At 49.0% G+C, this 13906-nt stretch overlaps 1 protein-coding gene across 10 annotated transcripts in view; it reads left to right on the top strand.

Annotated features, from left to right (window-relative positions):
• The window catches only part of LOC142573162 (glycoprotein-N-acetylgalactosamine 3-beta-galactosyltransferase 1-like), a 208954-nt gene that overhangs the window by 154787 nt on the left and 40261 nt on the right, over window positions 1-13906 (top strand). The window contains exon 1 of one of the 10 annotated variants that reach the window (XM_075682729.1): window positions 4651-4747. The exons of the other annotated variants lie outside the window; for them this stretch is intronic. The gene's annotated coding sequence lies outside the window, so the exon portion shown is untranslated. Of the gene's footprint in view, window positions 1-4650; window positions 4748-13906 lie in introns of those variants that run through there. 10 annotated transcript variants of the gene reach the window in all.

The raw sequence follows: 13906 nt of genomic DNA, 5'->3' as shown, positions 1-13906 counted from the left end.
TAATATCGTTCTAATGAAATCAATCGATTCATTAACTTTCTCCCTGTTATCACTACCTGTCCATAGGTAAGCTATTCCCAGCCCCGTATTTTTGCGTTGCCATGTGCCACTAATCCATACATGCTTCTTACATGTCTATTTTACTCTTTGCCACTTGAGACCTCGCCTATTTACCATGCGTACGCCTCCGCCTTTCCTTGGCCAAGTCATTCTGTTACACCCTTGCCATGCAAAATTGCCACTAACAGGCGGCTCCTCCAAATCTCGTAGATGCGTTTCGGTCAACGCGTACACGCTAATCGCTTCGTCATTCAGCTGCGTTTGAATTATTAATTACTTCTCTCCACCTTGTGGGTTTCCGCAGAACTATTACCTCAAATTCTTGCCTTACTTTTCAGTGCTTATAAGTGTGGCCTCGCCCTGCCATCTACTAGCCGCCTGGCCAGCTTAGATGGCAGAGTGGCTGCCCCGGAAAGGCGGTGGGTGGTCCCGGGTTCGAGTCCCAGACCAAGACGAATTTTTCTTCAACTGCGAGGATTTTCTTTCCTGAAACTCGTATGGGTTTCCTTTGTGGCAATTGTTACAATTCGGTGGATTTTCCGTTTAGTAATTACAGCGTGATATACGGTATGTTACTAGAGTGAAGTCATTAGAAGCAGCCTGGAAATTTTTAATTTGTTTGCTTTAAGAAGTTGCAAATTTAGAGGCAACCGTAGTTGAAAACTTTAGTACATTGCTCGTTCCCCCTTGAAGTTGCTAAGTGTTGTTGCTCTCCACCCAATTACACGATACCTTAGTTACGATGAAAACAGTGCATTGTAAACAGTAAATAGCGTTACGTTTTCCAGAAGAAACTGTTTATGAAGAGAAAAGTTACTGGTTATATGCGCTAGTTCCAATGCTATGGAATATGGGATCAGCATGGCCATCCCACGATATAGTTTCTGTATAAACAAACCACCCAATGTTCTAAGTTTACTTACAATATCTGTCTCACAACTGCTCCATTTCAGCCTTAATTGATACTGCCAGGGTGATCCCTGACTTAGCATGAAGCAGGGTGACTTTTGTTAGACTTTCAGTAATTACTAATCGATTTACTCCTGTCCAGGTAGATGGTTTATTTGGCATTTTGTTAGCTACCGGAACACGTGCATGCAGTTCACAAATGTGTTAAATTAACTTGCGTAATCCGCGTTTACGGATAGTGTTCCTGAAGTGTTGCAGTCTACATTAATAAATTCATTACGGCATGATAATACGTAAAAGTCACTCAGCTTCAACGCTGCGCTGCGTGATCCAACCTAGTCTAATTTCTGAGGCAGCAAACTACAATTTAGCTAACGAAACGCTTTCGTAAAATCTACAAATGTACCTAATGCGTATCGTTTGGTCCAATGCATTTAATAAATATTTTTTTTGTATACAGTAGAGGCTAATGACCGCGAATGGCCTAGCAAACCTGCCCCAGATTTTGGTCAAGCTGTACGGGGGAAAATTTAACGTTAAATTCTGGGGTTTGCGTGCCATAAGAACAGCGATCGGATTATGAGAGAGGCCGTGGTGGGAGGGCTTCTAAATTATTTCGACCAGCTTGGGTCCTTTGAGGTGCACCCATTGCACGGTGCAAGAGCGTCTTCGCAGCCCGTCCCCATGCGAGTGCGGCAGCCGGGATCGAACCGGTGACCTGGTGCTCAGCAACGCAACGCCACAACCACTCGGCTAAAGACTGGTTTATGGATCCGAGCGCGGCGCTCATACGATTGCGAAAGAGCAGGGGGTGACAGAAAGCGTGCCAGTGGCGTGTTGTTCGGTTGATCGAAAGTCACCTTTCTTACTTCATGTCCGGCCGGCTTCAGCTTACCAATCACAGCTCCCATTTTGGGGGCTCCTTGGACTCTCAAAATATATGCCGTCATCAGCGCAGGAAGCCCCGGTTCAGGATTGTTACCTATACGGCCTGTCAGTCTCACAATGCGCAGATTGATTGAATATCACCGGAACGCTACAACGGCCTGTAAATTTGAGGCTACTGGAGCCGCGATCAGCCACAAGACGGACACTGTCGCGTTCTCTTACGATATATTTTCGAGCTATTCTTTTATCTCTCCAGGCCTTCACAAGCACCGGCAGATCTTAACTGATTCGCTGCTGCCTAACTTAACCTCATTTACTCGTCGCGCTTCTCCAAATTCAAGCAATAAAAGCGCAATGACGATTGCTTCTCATCTTCTGCAATTCAATAAAAAGTGGCAGCGATTTTCTGGTATAAGGTTGAGCTTATCTTCCTGCTGTGTGAGTTCACGCTTAGTCAGTCAGAAAGCGTTTTTTTTTTCTTCCTGCATGGTCGCCAATCTCAGTTCAGGGTGAAGGAAGTGGAAACACTCATCATTATATGCCGGAATTCCGGCGTTGCTTGCTACGTATCTGAATGAGCTTCAGCCATTGCTACGCCTAGCAGCCATCGTTCGTCTGCCCTTGGTTATATTTGTTACTGCGAAGGACAAAGATCAGCTGCTGTTTGGTTAGCGTCATTATGTTTACATTTCGTTATTTTTTAACATGCCGTATCCCATAAAGGGCTACTGCGGGAGGGAGTACAGAATACTAGCTGTTACTAAACTGACAAGTTTACAAATATGTAGGTATGTTTCAAGCAACAAAATCAGAAATTATAAAAGAATGCAGAAAATGTATTGCAGCTATACACTGGCATCAAGTACGGTGAAAAATTATTTTAATGAAAACGACCAAATGCCGCCAGATAAAGAATTCCGGAAGTCAATTTAGTACGCAGGAACAAACGGCATTTATAGATATGCGACTAATGGTGGTGCAAAAAGGAATCTCTGTTCTGACAGGGTACTTGTCTTCGTCCTAACGAACGCAAGTCCCCTTGCATTTATTGGCTGATCGATGATATACCGATTCGTCGAGGAAGTCTCAAGGAGCCACACGATAGCAAATGCATGTGGTGGGCATTTCGGTCAAGTGGAGTTGGTAAAGTGCAGCCAATGCTCGATACAGGAGCGTTTTCGCATTCGTGATTCGAACCCGTAACTTCGCAATCACCGCCCGAACTTACTAGCCACTGCAGGAGTTGAGGAGGACGTCGGGATGAAAACTTGGGAGGTTTATTTACATTATTTACGGTGAGAGTCAATGAACAGTCTTAAAGTCATTACGGGCCGGCAGCAACTCGGACGCTGCGGCCCGTGGCAACAAGCTCGAAAGAGATGAATCAAGGGATGCTCTAGGAATTCTCTCTTGCTGCTTCCGGTCTGCGTCTTTTAAGCCCTTCGGTGTCTCGAAGACACGTCACGTTCGGCCAATGGGAGAGCCCGCTCAGGTGACGCCATTTTCGGCCAATCGGCGAGCCCGCTCGGGTGGCGTCATTTTCGGCCAATTGTAGGCGTCCGTGCGGTGGAGTCACACCCGGCGAAGAGAGTCGCTGCTTGTTCCCCCTGCGGTCTTGCCTTGCTGACTTGCAATGCGCCGTCACAATAGATGGATGGGGGCGACGCCGCCTGGTTTTCACGGCGCATTACAGCCGTCTTGCTTCGGGACCCACTTTACCCGCAACAGTTCCAGGCTCTCGCTTCACTTTCGGGAAGAGTCAAGCCGTGTATAGGTCCACCTGCGGCACACGAAGGGGGGGCCGCCAACTTGTTTGCACGTGCGGCGCCTCAGGAATGTGGTATCCGGGCTTCTGCGCTCCTTAATTAGCTGTGGTGCGATTCGATGTGGTCTGGGGAACTCGAAGTAGGCTCAGGAAACGGCCCCGTGTCTAACACCACTGAGACACCGCGCGCGACCGATTCTCACCCGTTCGTTTAAACTTACGAGGTTCGCGCGCCTTTTCTTTTATCGGCGCTTCGCATTGTTTTTTTTGTTTTTGGTTTTCTGACCGACTACGGCCCGGGTTTTGGTTCCCCAGGTAGAGGCTGTGGTCTGCAGTATGCGGGCCGCGAAATAATCACGTCTTCGTGCGAGTAGCGTGACAACCGCCGTTTTCTGAAGATTGTGCGAATCAGTACAACGACAATCGTCTTATCTGTCGTCCCTGGTAGTATCGCTTCACGTGATGCGCGTACTTCTCTTTTGGGACAGGCGGGCGTTGTGTGCCTCGCGGAGGTATGTACCAGCTTCTCTTGAAATGTTTGTTTCAATAACAGCAATTGTAATAGTAATAAATGATGGTGGCACAACTTTTTCTTCGAGCAAATGTCACTGTTCTCGTTACAACCTTTTCGATCAAGCGAAGCCGTAGCTGAATTCGAACCGTGCGATCGATTGGCAAGAGCTAGCGACGTGTTTATGCGCTGTTTCTGCTAGTTGCGGATTGTTTAAATTCGCGCATGTTGGCCTTTACCCGGACGCCAATCAACGTGCGCTCTCGCTGGGCTGCAGGCGCGCACGGCGGATGCGTCTTTGTCGGGGCGCACGCGGCTTGCGTCGCTTCGCGCGTTTCCCGCAGCAGCGCCGTTGGGGCGGAGTGCCGCAGCTTCGAGCGTGCACGCGCGCATACGCGCCACTGCTCGAGCGTCAGTTTTTGTGAAAGCTGACGCTCACAAGTGGGAATGAGTGATAATCGCAGCGTGGCATGCGCGGACTCGGCGTAGCGCGGTGCCTGCGCCAATAAGATGCACGAGTCTTGCCGCGCTGTCGCGTTCCACGCGGCGCATCCCGCCGACGGAAAGCGCTGTCTGACATTTCTGTAGCAGCGAAGTCGCCTTCGCTTGTCACGGTAAGAGCTCAGCTTCCTGCAACAGCGTGCTAGCGGTTCCTTTTCTTTTTTTTTTTGAATACTAGTCGCGCAATTCACCAATAATTTAGACGGGATAGAGCGGCAGAGCGGGCACCGTATTTACACGCGTATATATTGTTTAACCTTATTTTCGGGGACTGCTCTTTCACCTTCTGACTGTTAAAGTTATCGGTAGGCTGAAGGTGTGCCTACGTCTATCGGAACATTCTCAGTTGTTGTCGCCGATTCCGTCCGTTCTCTATGTTGTGCTCAGATTATACATTGCGGAAGGCACCCAAACACCTGAGATTACAGTGGAATTGTCGACGAATAGTGTTTAAGTAGCCGACGCGTCTGACGCGTGGATCGGAATTTCGCCGATGGCCCAGTGTGCTCGCCGCTATCGTTATTATTTGTGCGCCATTTGTTTTTTTGGACACGAGTGCGCGCCGAGTAATAGTTCCGGAGAGTTTTGCTACTGTCTGGCTTTTTGCCTTCACCCAGCGTGATATCTGGTGGAGGTGCTTCGTTGTGTAGCTGAGAACCCCTCCAAGCCGTGAAGACAATGCCAACGTCACTACGGACCAGCGAGCTAGTCGCAGCTCCCACGATTGCTGCCGTAGTACGGACCCCTTCCCGAGAAGACTACTACGAATGCCATGGCCACGACAACTCCGATGTCGTCAACGGCGATTGTGTTGCAGCAACGCAGTTACCCACCGGCCTTCCGCGGATCGTTGTTTGAAGACCCGGAAAGCTAGCTGCAAATATGCGGAAGTCGGTATCCCTGTACTTGGATTTAGGTGCACGTTAAAGAACCCCAGGTGCTCGAAATTGCCGGAGTCCCACACTACGGCGCGCCTCATAATCAGATCGTGGGTTTGGCACGCAAAACCCAATAATTTAATTTTAAGTCAATATCCCGCCTCACGCCATCATCATAATTGCAGTCCGCGAAGAAGCAACCGCCCATAAGCCATCGTTGGGAGCGACGCATACTTTCTGCTCGACTGAACAATCGGCGTCGCAAGGGGAAACGTGCGCTTGCGCGAAGGAAAACCGCAGGCGATGGTGACAAACTTCAGCCAGTAATCGCCGCAACAGTGGCACGAAGATCGAATACACAGATGAAATTACAGCAGTTAGCAATCAGTTTGTCCTCTAGGATTCTACCAAAGCTATAACACAATAGTCAGTGTTCCTGAACCAGCTTCTGATGTTACTCTGAATCATTCCAGGCATAAGCAATAACAGCTTAGAGTACTTCTGCAGCAATACAAGGACTGCTTCTCGTCGTCATTAAGCATTTATTCATTTTTACTTTATTTTACTTACCCTCAGGTCTCGGAGAAAGCGTCATGAAGGGGAGGGACTAAATGGCGTCAAGAATAACGTATGACCTTGTGTCTGCGTCCTTTCCATAGAAATACGTCTTTAATCAAGAAGAGAACCTTTCCCCTTTATTTTCGTCTATAATGAACGACCCTCTTTTTGTTAGATAAATATAAACACGTTCTTGAACGAGTATACCTCACGAAGAGTTCTACATGTTGCACGTTGCAGGCGCTGCGATGCTTGTTGTGCTTACAGCCGCGTACCCGCTCTGAGGCGGCTGGCATTTGTAGCATTCATAAGGCGGCAACTGCGCCCGACAGTAGTGAACGACGATCCAATAAGAAGGCGTTCTGCGAAAAGAATCGTTTTCGTCGCGCGTGCCAGCTGCGGACGCGACGCTTTTGGGAGCCTCCGTTCTGGGTAAGAGAGAAAGTCTTGCACTGCGCAATTCTGCGATGCACTTTGTATGGGCAAGTTTACCGCCTTTGCTGGCAGCGTGAAAGAGTGGCTACACGCATTACGTGAACGATCGGAGCGTGCGTGCGTGAAAGAGAGAGAGAATGTCGTAAGGGAAAGGCAGGGAGGTTAACCAGGCTGAGCCCGGTAGGTTACCCTGTACTGGGGAAGGGACAAAAGGGGATTGAAAGAGAAGCAAGAAATAGAAATAGAAAATTTATTGCAATAGAAAATATTTGAAGGAGGGGTGGTCGGAGCCTCTCAGTCCAGGGCCTCACTGGCCTCTGCCGCCTGCCTGACCTGGCTAATTAAGGACTTTTGTCCTGCCAGGTCGGAGCGGGCGAGCTGTGCCTCCCACTGCTCCATTGTCCTACTGGTATTTGGCCTGTGAGGGTGCTTAGTGCACTCCCAGGTTATGGGCATTAAGGTAGGTATGCCACCGCACCAAGGACAGTTGGCCCTATAACGAGTGGGATATATGGCGTTCAGCAATTTTAAATGAGGGAACACCCCAGTCTGTATTTTACGCCAATCGGCGGCCTCTTCCCCGTCAAGTTGTGGGTGAGGCGGCGGGTATTTTCTGCGGACTCCGCGCTGATGAGCAAGGATGTCGTTGGCATTTAAATTGGTAGAATTTTGTGGGGATAGTGCGGGTGGTCGGGGTTAGAAGAGGACGCCGTCGCTCGGTTAGTGAACCCTCGAGCTAACGCGTTGGCCTTTTCGTTCCCCTGTACCCCGCGTGGCCCGGGCACCAGAGTAGGCGATGATGGTGGTTGAAGGATTTGGGGATTATCGCGAGGCTAGCCGCAGTCACGTGCCCCTTGAGAAACATGCGACATGTCTACTGGGAGTCCGTGACCACGACCGAGTCCCTTTGCGAACGCTCCGCGTGAGCGAGTGCGATCGCCACTGCTAATATTTCAGCCGAGGTGGGAGATCCCGCCGTGGCCGACGCGGTAATTTGCTGTTGGCTGATCGCGTTCACGACTGCCAGGGCGTACCTCCTTTGGTAGCGCTGCCCGGTCGCTTCTGCATACAGAGCTGCGTCCGTGTAGTACGTGTTGTACCTATGGTTATTAGAGTACGCTGATTGAATGTGTTGTGCGCGTGCTTTGCGTCTTTGTTGTACTCGGGATGCATATTTTTTGGAATTGGGGCTACTGTGATTCTGGATCTCATCGAAGAAGGGAGAGGTACGGCCTGTTCTGTGAAGTAAATGGGGTATGCTGGGATATTGAGTCTGGCCAATATTGCCCTACCAGTATTTGTGAAGCTGAGGCGCTCCCTCTGTCGCATCAGGGTGGCCTGCCTCAGTTCGCCGAAAGTATTGTGCACTCCCAAAGCTAACATGCGCTCCGTTGAAGTACACTTAGGCAGGCCCAGAGCAGCCTTGAAAGATGTTCGGATTATTGTGTTAGCCTGCTTTTCCTCCTCCCTGTTCAGGATTTGGTACGGTAAGCCATACGTGATTCGACTTACCACTAAGGTCTGTACGAGCCTTAGGGTATCGTCTTCTCGCATTCCCACTTTTCGATATGTCACGCGACGTATCATTTGGGATATGTTGTGGGCTGTGGATTTGAGGGTCTTGAGTGTCTGTAGTGCTCTCCCATCGCTCTGAAGCCACAAACCCAGGACTCGCATCGTGGGTACGTCTCGGACTGATTGGCCCTCAACCACGATGTTAATCGATCCTCTGGATTTGTATCTTTCGCGTGTACCCGGATCTCACATTTTTCGGGTGCGCACTTCAGGCCACTCCATGTAGAAAATTTCTCCACCGCTAATACTGCGCTTTGGAGCGTCAATTACTTATCCCCTAGTGAACCTCTGCTCGTCCACAGCGTGATGTCGTCCGCGTAGAGCGTGTAACCTAGGTTGGGTATCAGATCCAGATCACGCGCCAGGCGACACATCGCCATGTTGAAGAGAAGAGGAGATAATATAGCTGCTTGAGGTGTTCCTTTGTCAGGCATTTTAAATAAATCCGAAGTGATTTGGCCAATACTGATGCTCGCCTCGCGGTTGGAAAGAAACGCTCTTAAGTAATTGTATGTGCGCTCACCACAACCCGCGAGTTCGAGTTCATCTAATATTGCGGCGTGAGAGACGTTGTCGAAGGCTCCTTTGAGGTCTAGTGCTAGGACTAGTCTCTCGTCGCCGTACGGTATATTAGTTAGAATTTCGTCTCTAAGTAGGAGGAACGCGTCCTGGCAAGATAAACCCGTGCGAAATCCTATTATGGAGTCCGGGAACCAGCTCCGCTCTTCCAGGTATCGCTGCAATCTACTATGGATAACCCTTTCATAGAGCTTATCCAGGCAGGACGTGGGCGACACCGGCCGTAGTGTATCAATCGAGAGATTCCTTTTTGGTTTGGGGATCATGATTATTTTATCCAATTTGCACTCTTGGGGCAAGTCTCCCTTGGCCCAGCACTCGCTATTGAAAATCTTTATTTTCGCTAGGGCTACCGAATCCATGTTTCGAATCATTGCATTTGTGATCGAGTCCGGGCCCGGTGCCGAGTTTTTAACTGCGGATTGTGCCGCCTTATACGCTTCTGCGTACGTTATTTCTTCGTCTAATTTAGGGTTCGCCTCCCCCGCGTATTGTCTCTTCGCGTACGACGATCCGGGGCAGGTGAGGGTCCTATGTACTTTTTCTGAAGAGCATGGACTAGATCTTGGTGTGTACCCTCGAAGTTGTCGGCTATAATTTGGAGCTTCTTGTTATTCTCAGTACGCGTGCTCATCGGGTCTAGCATGCTTCGTAGTATTCGCCACGTACTGGTCGTTCCCAGAGTTCCTGATAGGGTTCCACAGGACGTCGCCCACTCGTTTTTAGCGAGCTCATTGGCGTGGCCTTGGGCTTGCTCTGCCAAGAGAGCGATGCGTTGTCTTTTCCACCTCTTGGCCAGTTTCCGCCTCTCTTCCCATAGGCTGACCAGGTGAGAGTCTATCATCAGCACCTCCGCTCTACGCTCAATGGCTTTAGCGGTGTACCCGTGTGCTCGTCGAAGGAATTCAGTCCATTCTCGCATGTTGGTCGGGGCTGTATCCGCCTCTTCCAGCGCTCTCTGGAGTTCTCTATAACAAGGCCAGTCAGTTAATTTAATCATTCTTATTGTTCTCCGTATGTTGGACGTGGAGAGCGCTACTCGGATTATGTCGTGATCGCTTCCCACACTGTAAACGAAAATAAACCCACCTGGGAGTTTTTAACAGGTGATCTGCCCTAAAACCTCCCCTCCTCAAATATTTACTCCGATGTATGGGAAGAAAACAGCGCCATTCCCTCGTTTCACTCCGCTGGCTAGCTGCGGGAGTATTAAGGTGACACGACGCGATTTTACTCCGCTTCAAAATCTTGTTCTCCCGTGAAACTCCGATAGGGAGTTTTTAAAAACTCCCCTCCGCCGAAACAGGTTGGTCACGTGGCGCTTCCCATGAGGCTGTGGGCCTCGCCAGCGACCGGGCGCGTTCGGCGGAGCCGGCAGTGTTCATGACTGACGGTTTGTTTACATCTGTAATGTCTGGTTCTGTGACAGCGTTTCGTCAATTTGTTTCCCATATTTCCTTCCATAAAGTGTTATAGGCATGCCTGAAGCTTACTGTATCTCAGCTTTAAGTACGTTAGCTCTGATCACTTTGCTGACAACGATGAATGCACGAGCAACGTTTTAAATTGGGGAAAAAGGCTTAGGTATACCTCGAAGCTGCTCCCTGGCTCGTGATGTCGGCTCAGGTTCTGACTGTGTTTTCGGGCTGCGTTACCCTGGCTTGTGTTCTTCAGTACGTGAAATGCGACTTGTATGTCCTTTTGGGTACATGCTGACAACGTCCGGTGTAATGTTTGAAAGAACCGCACAGCAATGGCAACAGTAGCCACTGTTCGAGCGACGACGTCCGTGCTAGTCGCACATGAATGGCGTACCCCAAGTTCGTTGCGGTGCAGTGTTGCCAGAGAGAAATACCCCAGTGCAAGCAACTGTTTTTATATATCTGTGAACGGATATCCTCGCGCTAAGAAAAACGGTAGGACATAAGTATGCGTACTGTAAATAAAGCGTCTTATTAGGCGATGTACATTGAATTGTTACCGCGCATATAGGTTTTGGTCTCGTCGTTGCTTCCGATATTTCATTAACATTATGCTCTATCGCAGACACTGATTTAGACGCATGCCTGCTCTCTCCGAGTTTAAAGACTCACTCAGCAGATCAGCGATGTAGCTCCTTTTCACAACCGAGAGAGATTGCTTGGACGCAGAGCAAGTAGTGCGGTGTATAAAATGTATTACTGCGCATTTTTCGGTGTTACGTCGGCTGCTGCGGGTCATGCTCACACGTAATAATTTCTTGCTACGCTACCACTATATCGCAAAAATTTAATTTTGCTATGAAGCACACGCACTTACATTTTTCTTGCTTACTGTAGCTAACGCACTACTTTTTGGCCGCGAACGCCGGCAGTGTGCGAAGCCGCTTCAGCACTCACAGAATGGCATGCTAATTTTGAAAAATTACGCCGTTAACTTCTTTCTTTCACTATTCTGAATTTACAGTTTTGTGTTGATTAAGGTATTCTTTTAATTTCAGAAAGGCAGATCTCGTATGAACGAGCATGTGAGTCGTAATTCTGAAAAAAAAAAGCACAGCTGCTCCCTAGGCGGTTTCGAGGCACACAATATCGTGGCTATATATACTGGCAGCGTTGCTTCTTGAGTGTCGCGTTTATGTGGGATGTCTTTCAAATTTCTGCATTGGGCGTTTCTGAAATGTTTATGTGTGTCATGATATATGTGCTTTCATTGACTTGTTTCGTCGAATTTGACGCGGTCTCGTATGCATATATCGAAATTTGACCAGCAGCCGCTGCATGTAAATATGTTCGCGCAAACTCACGCGATGCCTCTTTTTATACACTTGTTCCACCTCGAAAAAACTCCATCCATTGCAAAGCAAAAAATAAAAAATAAAAAAAAATAAGACAGGAAAAAGAATTTCATAATTCCATGCAAAAATTCCGCTCGCACGGAGTAAAAATTCTACTCCGATCATATGGAGCATAATAAACTCCGACCGGGGGGTCGCTAGAGGACAAGCATTATACTCCCACCTGGGAATTATTTCCGTTTACAGTGCAGGTTTTCCTCAAAGGAAACCCATTGTGCGTCTCTGATGTTAATTGTAAAGGCACGGTCGGGCGCCGTGTCTCTGCTGACGCTGTTACCCGTGCCCGTCGGTTTGCCGATCTGATTGATTGCCCGTAAGCCCAAGGCCGTTGCGGTGCGCTCGAGTAAGAACCCTTTGGGCGACGTTTTCGCGTATAGTATGTGTGGTGCATTAAAGTCACCCAGTATCACCGCCTTATACCTGGTGCCCACTAACTCTTTTGTTGCTGAGAGAATGTGGGGTAGGTCGTCCCCTTTGCTTTTGGGAGGACTGTACAGATTTGTGATTAGTGTATGTGCCTTACTTCGTTTCTTTGGCATCACACTGATAACTGTGGAATTAGTCTCTCCCTCAGTTTGCGGAAGTGTTAATAATTGAGCGTTTATCGACTTGCTCACCAGCGTGGCGACCTTCGAATTTTGAGGATCGCTCAGAGCGTAGTATCCCTGCAGTTTGGCCGGCTTGGCTCCGATCTCCTGCAGACATATCACGTCCGGAGCGATTCCGGAGTTTTTGATAAACTGGTGGAACACTGCCGCTTTCCTGGAGAAGGAGCGGCAGTTACATTGCCATATCTGTAGTTGTTCTGAATTTTGTATTCGTTGTAATTTCTTAGAGTGATTAGCCATGTTGCCCACTCCTATTTTAAGCCCGTGACGTTTCCGTGTCCGAGCCGTCGGATTCTGTTACGCAGTGGCTTATTTTAGCTTTTCCTGAACCCGCTCCTATCGCAATTGCGCGTTTTTTGGTGGGAACAGCCTTCGAGACTGCCTTAAGCTGCTCCGCCACGAATACCTTGTGTTTCTCGAAGTCTTTCGTGCGTAGTTTTTGAAATTCCGTGAACCTTTGGGTAACTAACCTAATCATTTCATGCATAAATATTTTCAAGTCTTCCGCGATCATTGTCTGGATCTGCGCGGAGACAGAGGTTATATATCTGCCGCCGCTTTCGTTTTGGCTATTTCTTCAGACTGACGCGGCGTTTCCAGCTGTTGTATTGTGCTATTGAAGCGCGCCTCTAACTCTGACATTTGTTTCTCAATTGATTGTCGTTTGTGTTGTTCTTCTGAGAGCTGTTCTCTTCGTCGCGCATTTTCCTTTTCCAATTTCTGAATACGTTTATCATCTTCATCATTATTCTGTTTTGGAGCAGTGGGAGAAACAACCCTCGTCCAGCTCACCTGCTGTTTTTAGGCAGTGGCGAATTCGACCGCTGCGAAGCCCTGGAGCCGGAGGGGTCCCTCGAGGGGGTACTGCTCTTCGCTCTGCTTCCGTGTGGAGATCTGGACCTCGATCGGCGCCGGTAGAAGCCCTCCTCTTCCGTCGACTGGAACCAGCGCCCCGGTGCCTTTTTGGTGCTCTGTCCCGACCGCTCCCGCGAACGAGACTGGCGAGTCGTCTTCACGCGCTTGGCGGCAATCAGCTTGTTCGGGCACCGACGCGTCTCGTGCCCCGCCGCCCTGCACACGGCGCACTTCACTTTCGTGTCCTTGTGGGGGTGGATTTTCGAGTGCGCAGCTACGGCATATGTTCTTGGGGTTCGTACAAACGTCCGAGCGGTGTCCCTCTTGCATGCACTCCAGGCACATTTGGATTGTTGGCCTGTACTCCGTACACCGCATCTCTACTCGCATGTAGTACACGCATTTGGGGCGCGTGCCTCCCGAGAAAGCAGTTCTCATTGTGAAGATTTATCTAAATGAAAAGGCATAGCAGAAGGCCCGAGATAAGGTGGTATCGTGTGGAATGTCCCAAGACGCACAATAAAAGTGGTTGCATACCACGCGAAAAGTGATTCGAGCCTGGGATGACTCAAGAGCTCAACTTTTTAAAAATATAATCGCCGATTTAAAGCGACAGAAATTGGTGCTTGCTTGGCAGTGCTGTTGACACGTTCGTACACGCGCCTTCGCAAACACTCACATAAACATTTGTGTGAGCGTTTGATATTTCTGCAGAAAATGCCAACGCAAGTCCGCTTTCCGATGTCAGTGACCGAATTGCAGCAATTTCTCTGAAACTTTCGCCAAGGAGACGCGACGGTGGCTTCCCGCATTCGGTCGAAGTAATCCACTTGCTTATAATTTCCTTCATTTTTTTTTGCAAGTGGCAGCTCTTCATGGCTTTCCATTATTTGTGCGATGATCATCGCGAAATGGCCAGCAGCGTTGTATGAACGGAAGGGTCCATTA

This window comes from Dermacentor variabilis, chromosome 2 (assembly GCF_050947875.1).
Source record: "Dermacentor variabilis isolate Ectoservices chromosome 2, ASM5094787v1, whole genome shotgun sequence".
Taxonomy (NCBI): domain Eukaryota; kingdom Metazoa; phylum Arthropoda; class Arachnida; order Ixodida; family Ixodidae; genus Dermacentor; species Dermacentor variabilis.
Note: the sequence above shows the minus strand (reverse complement) of the source record. Positions and strands in the feature narration are given on the sequence as shown.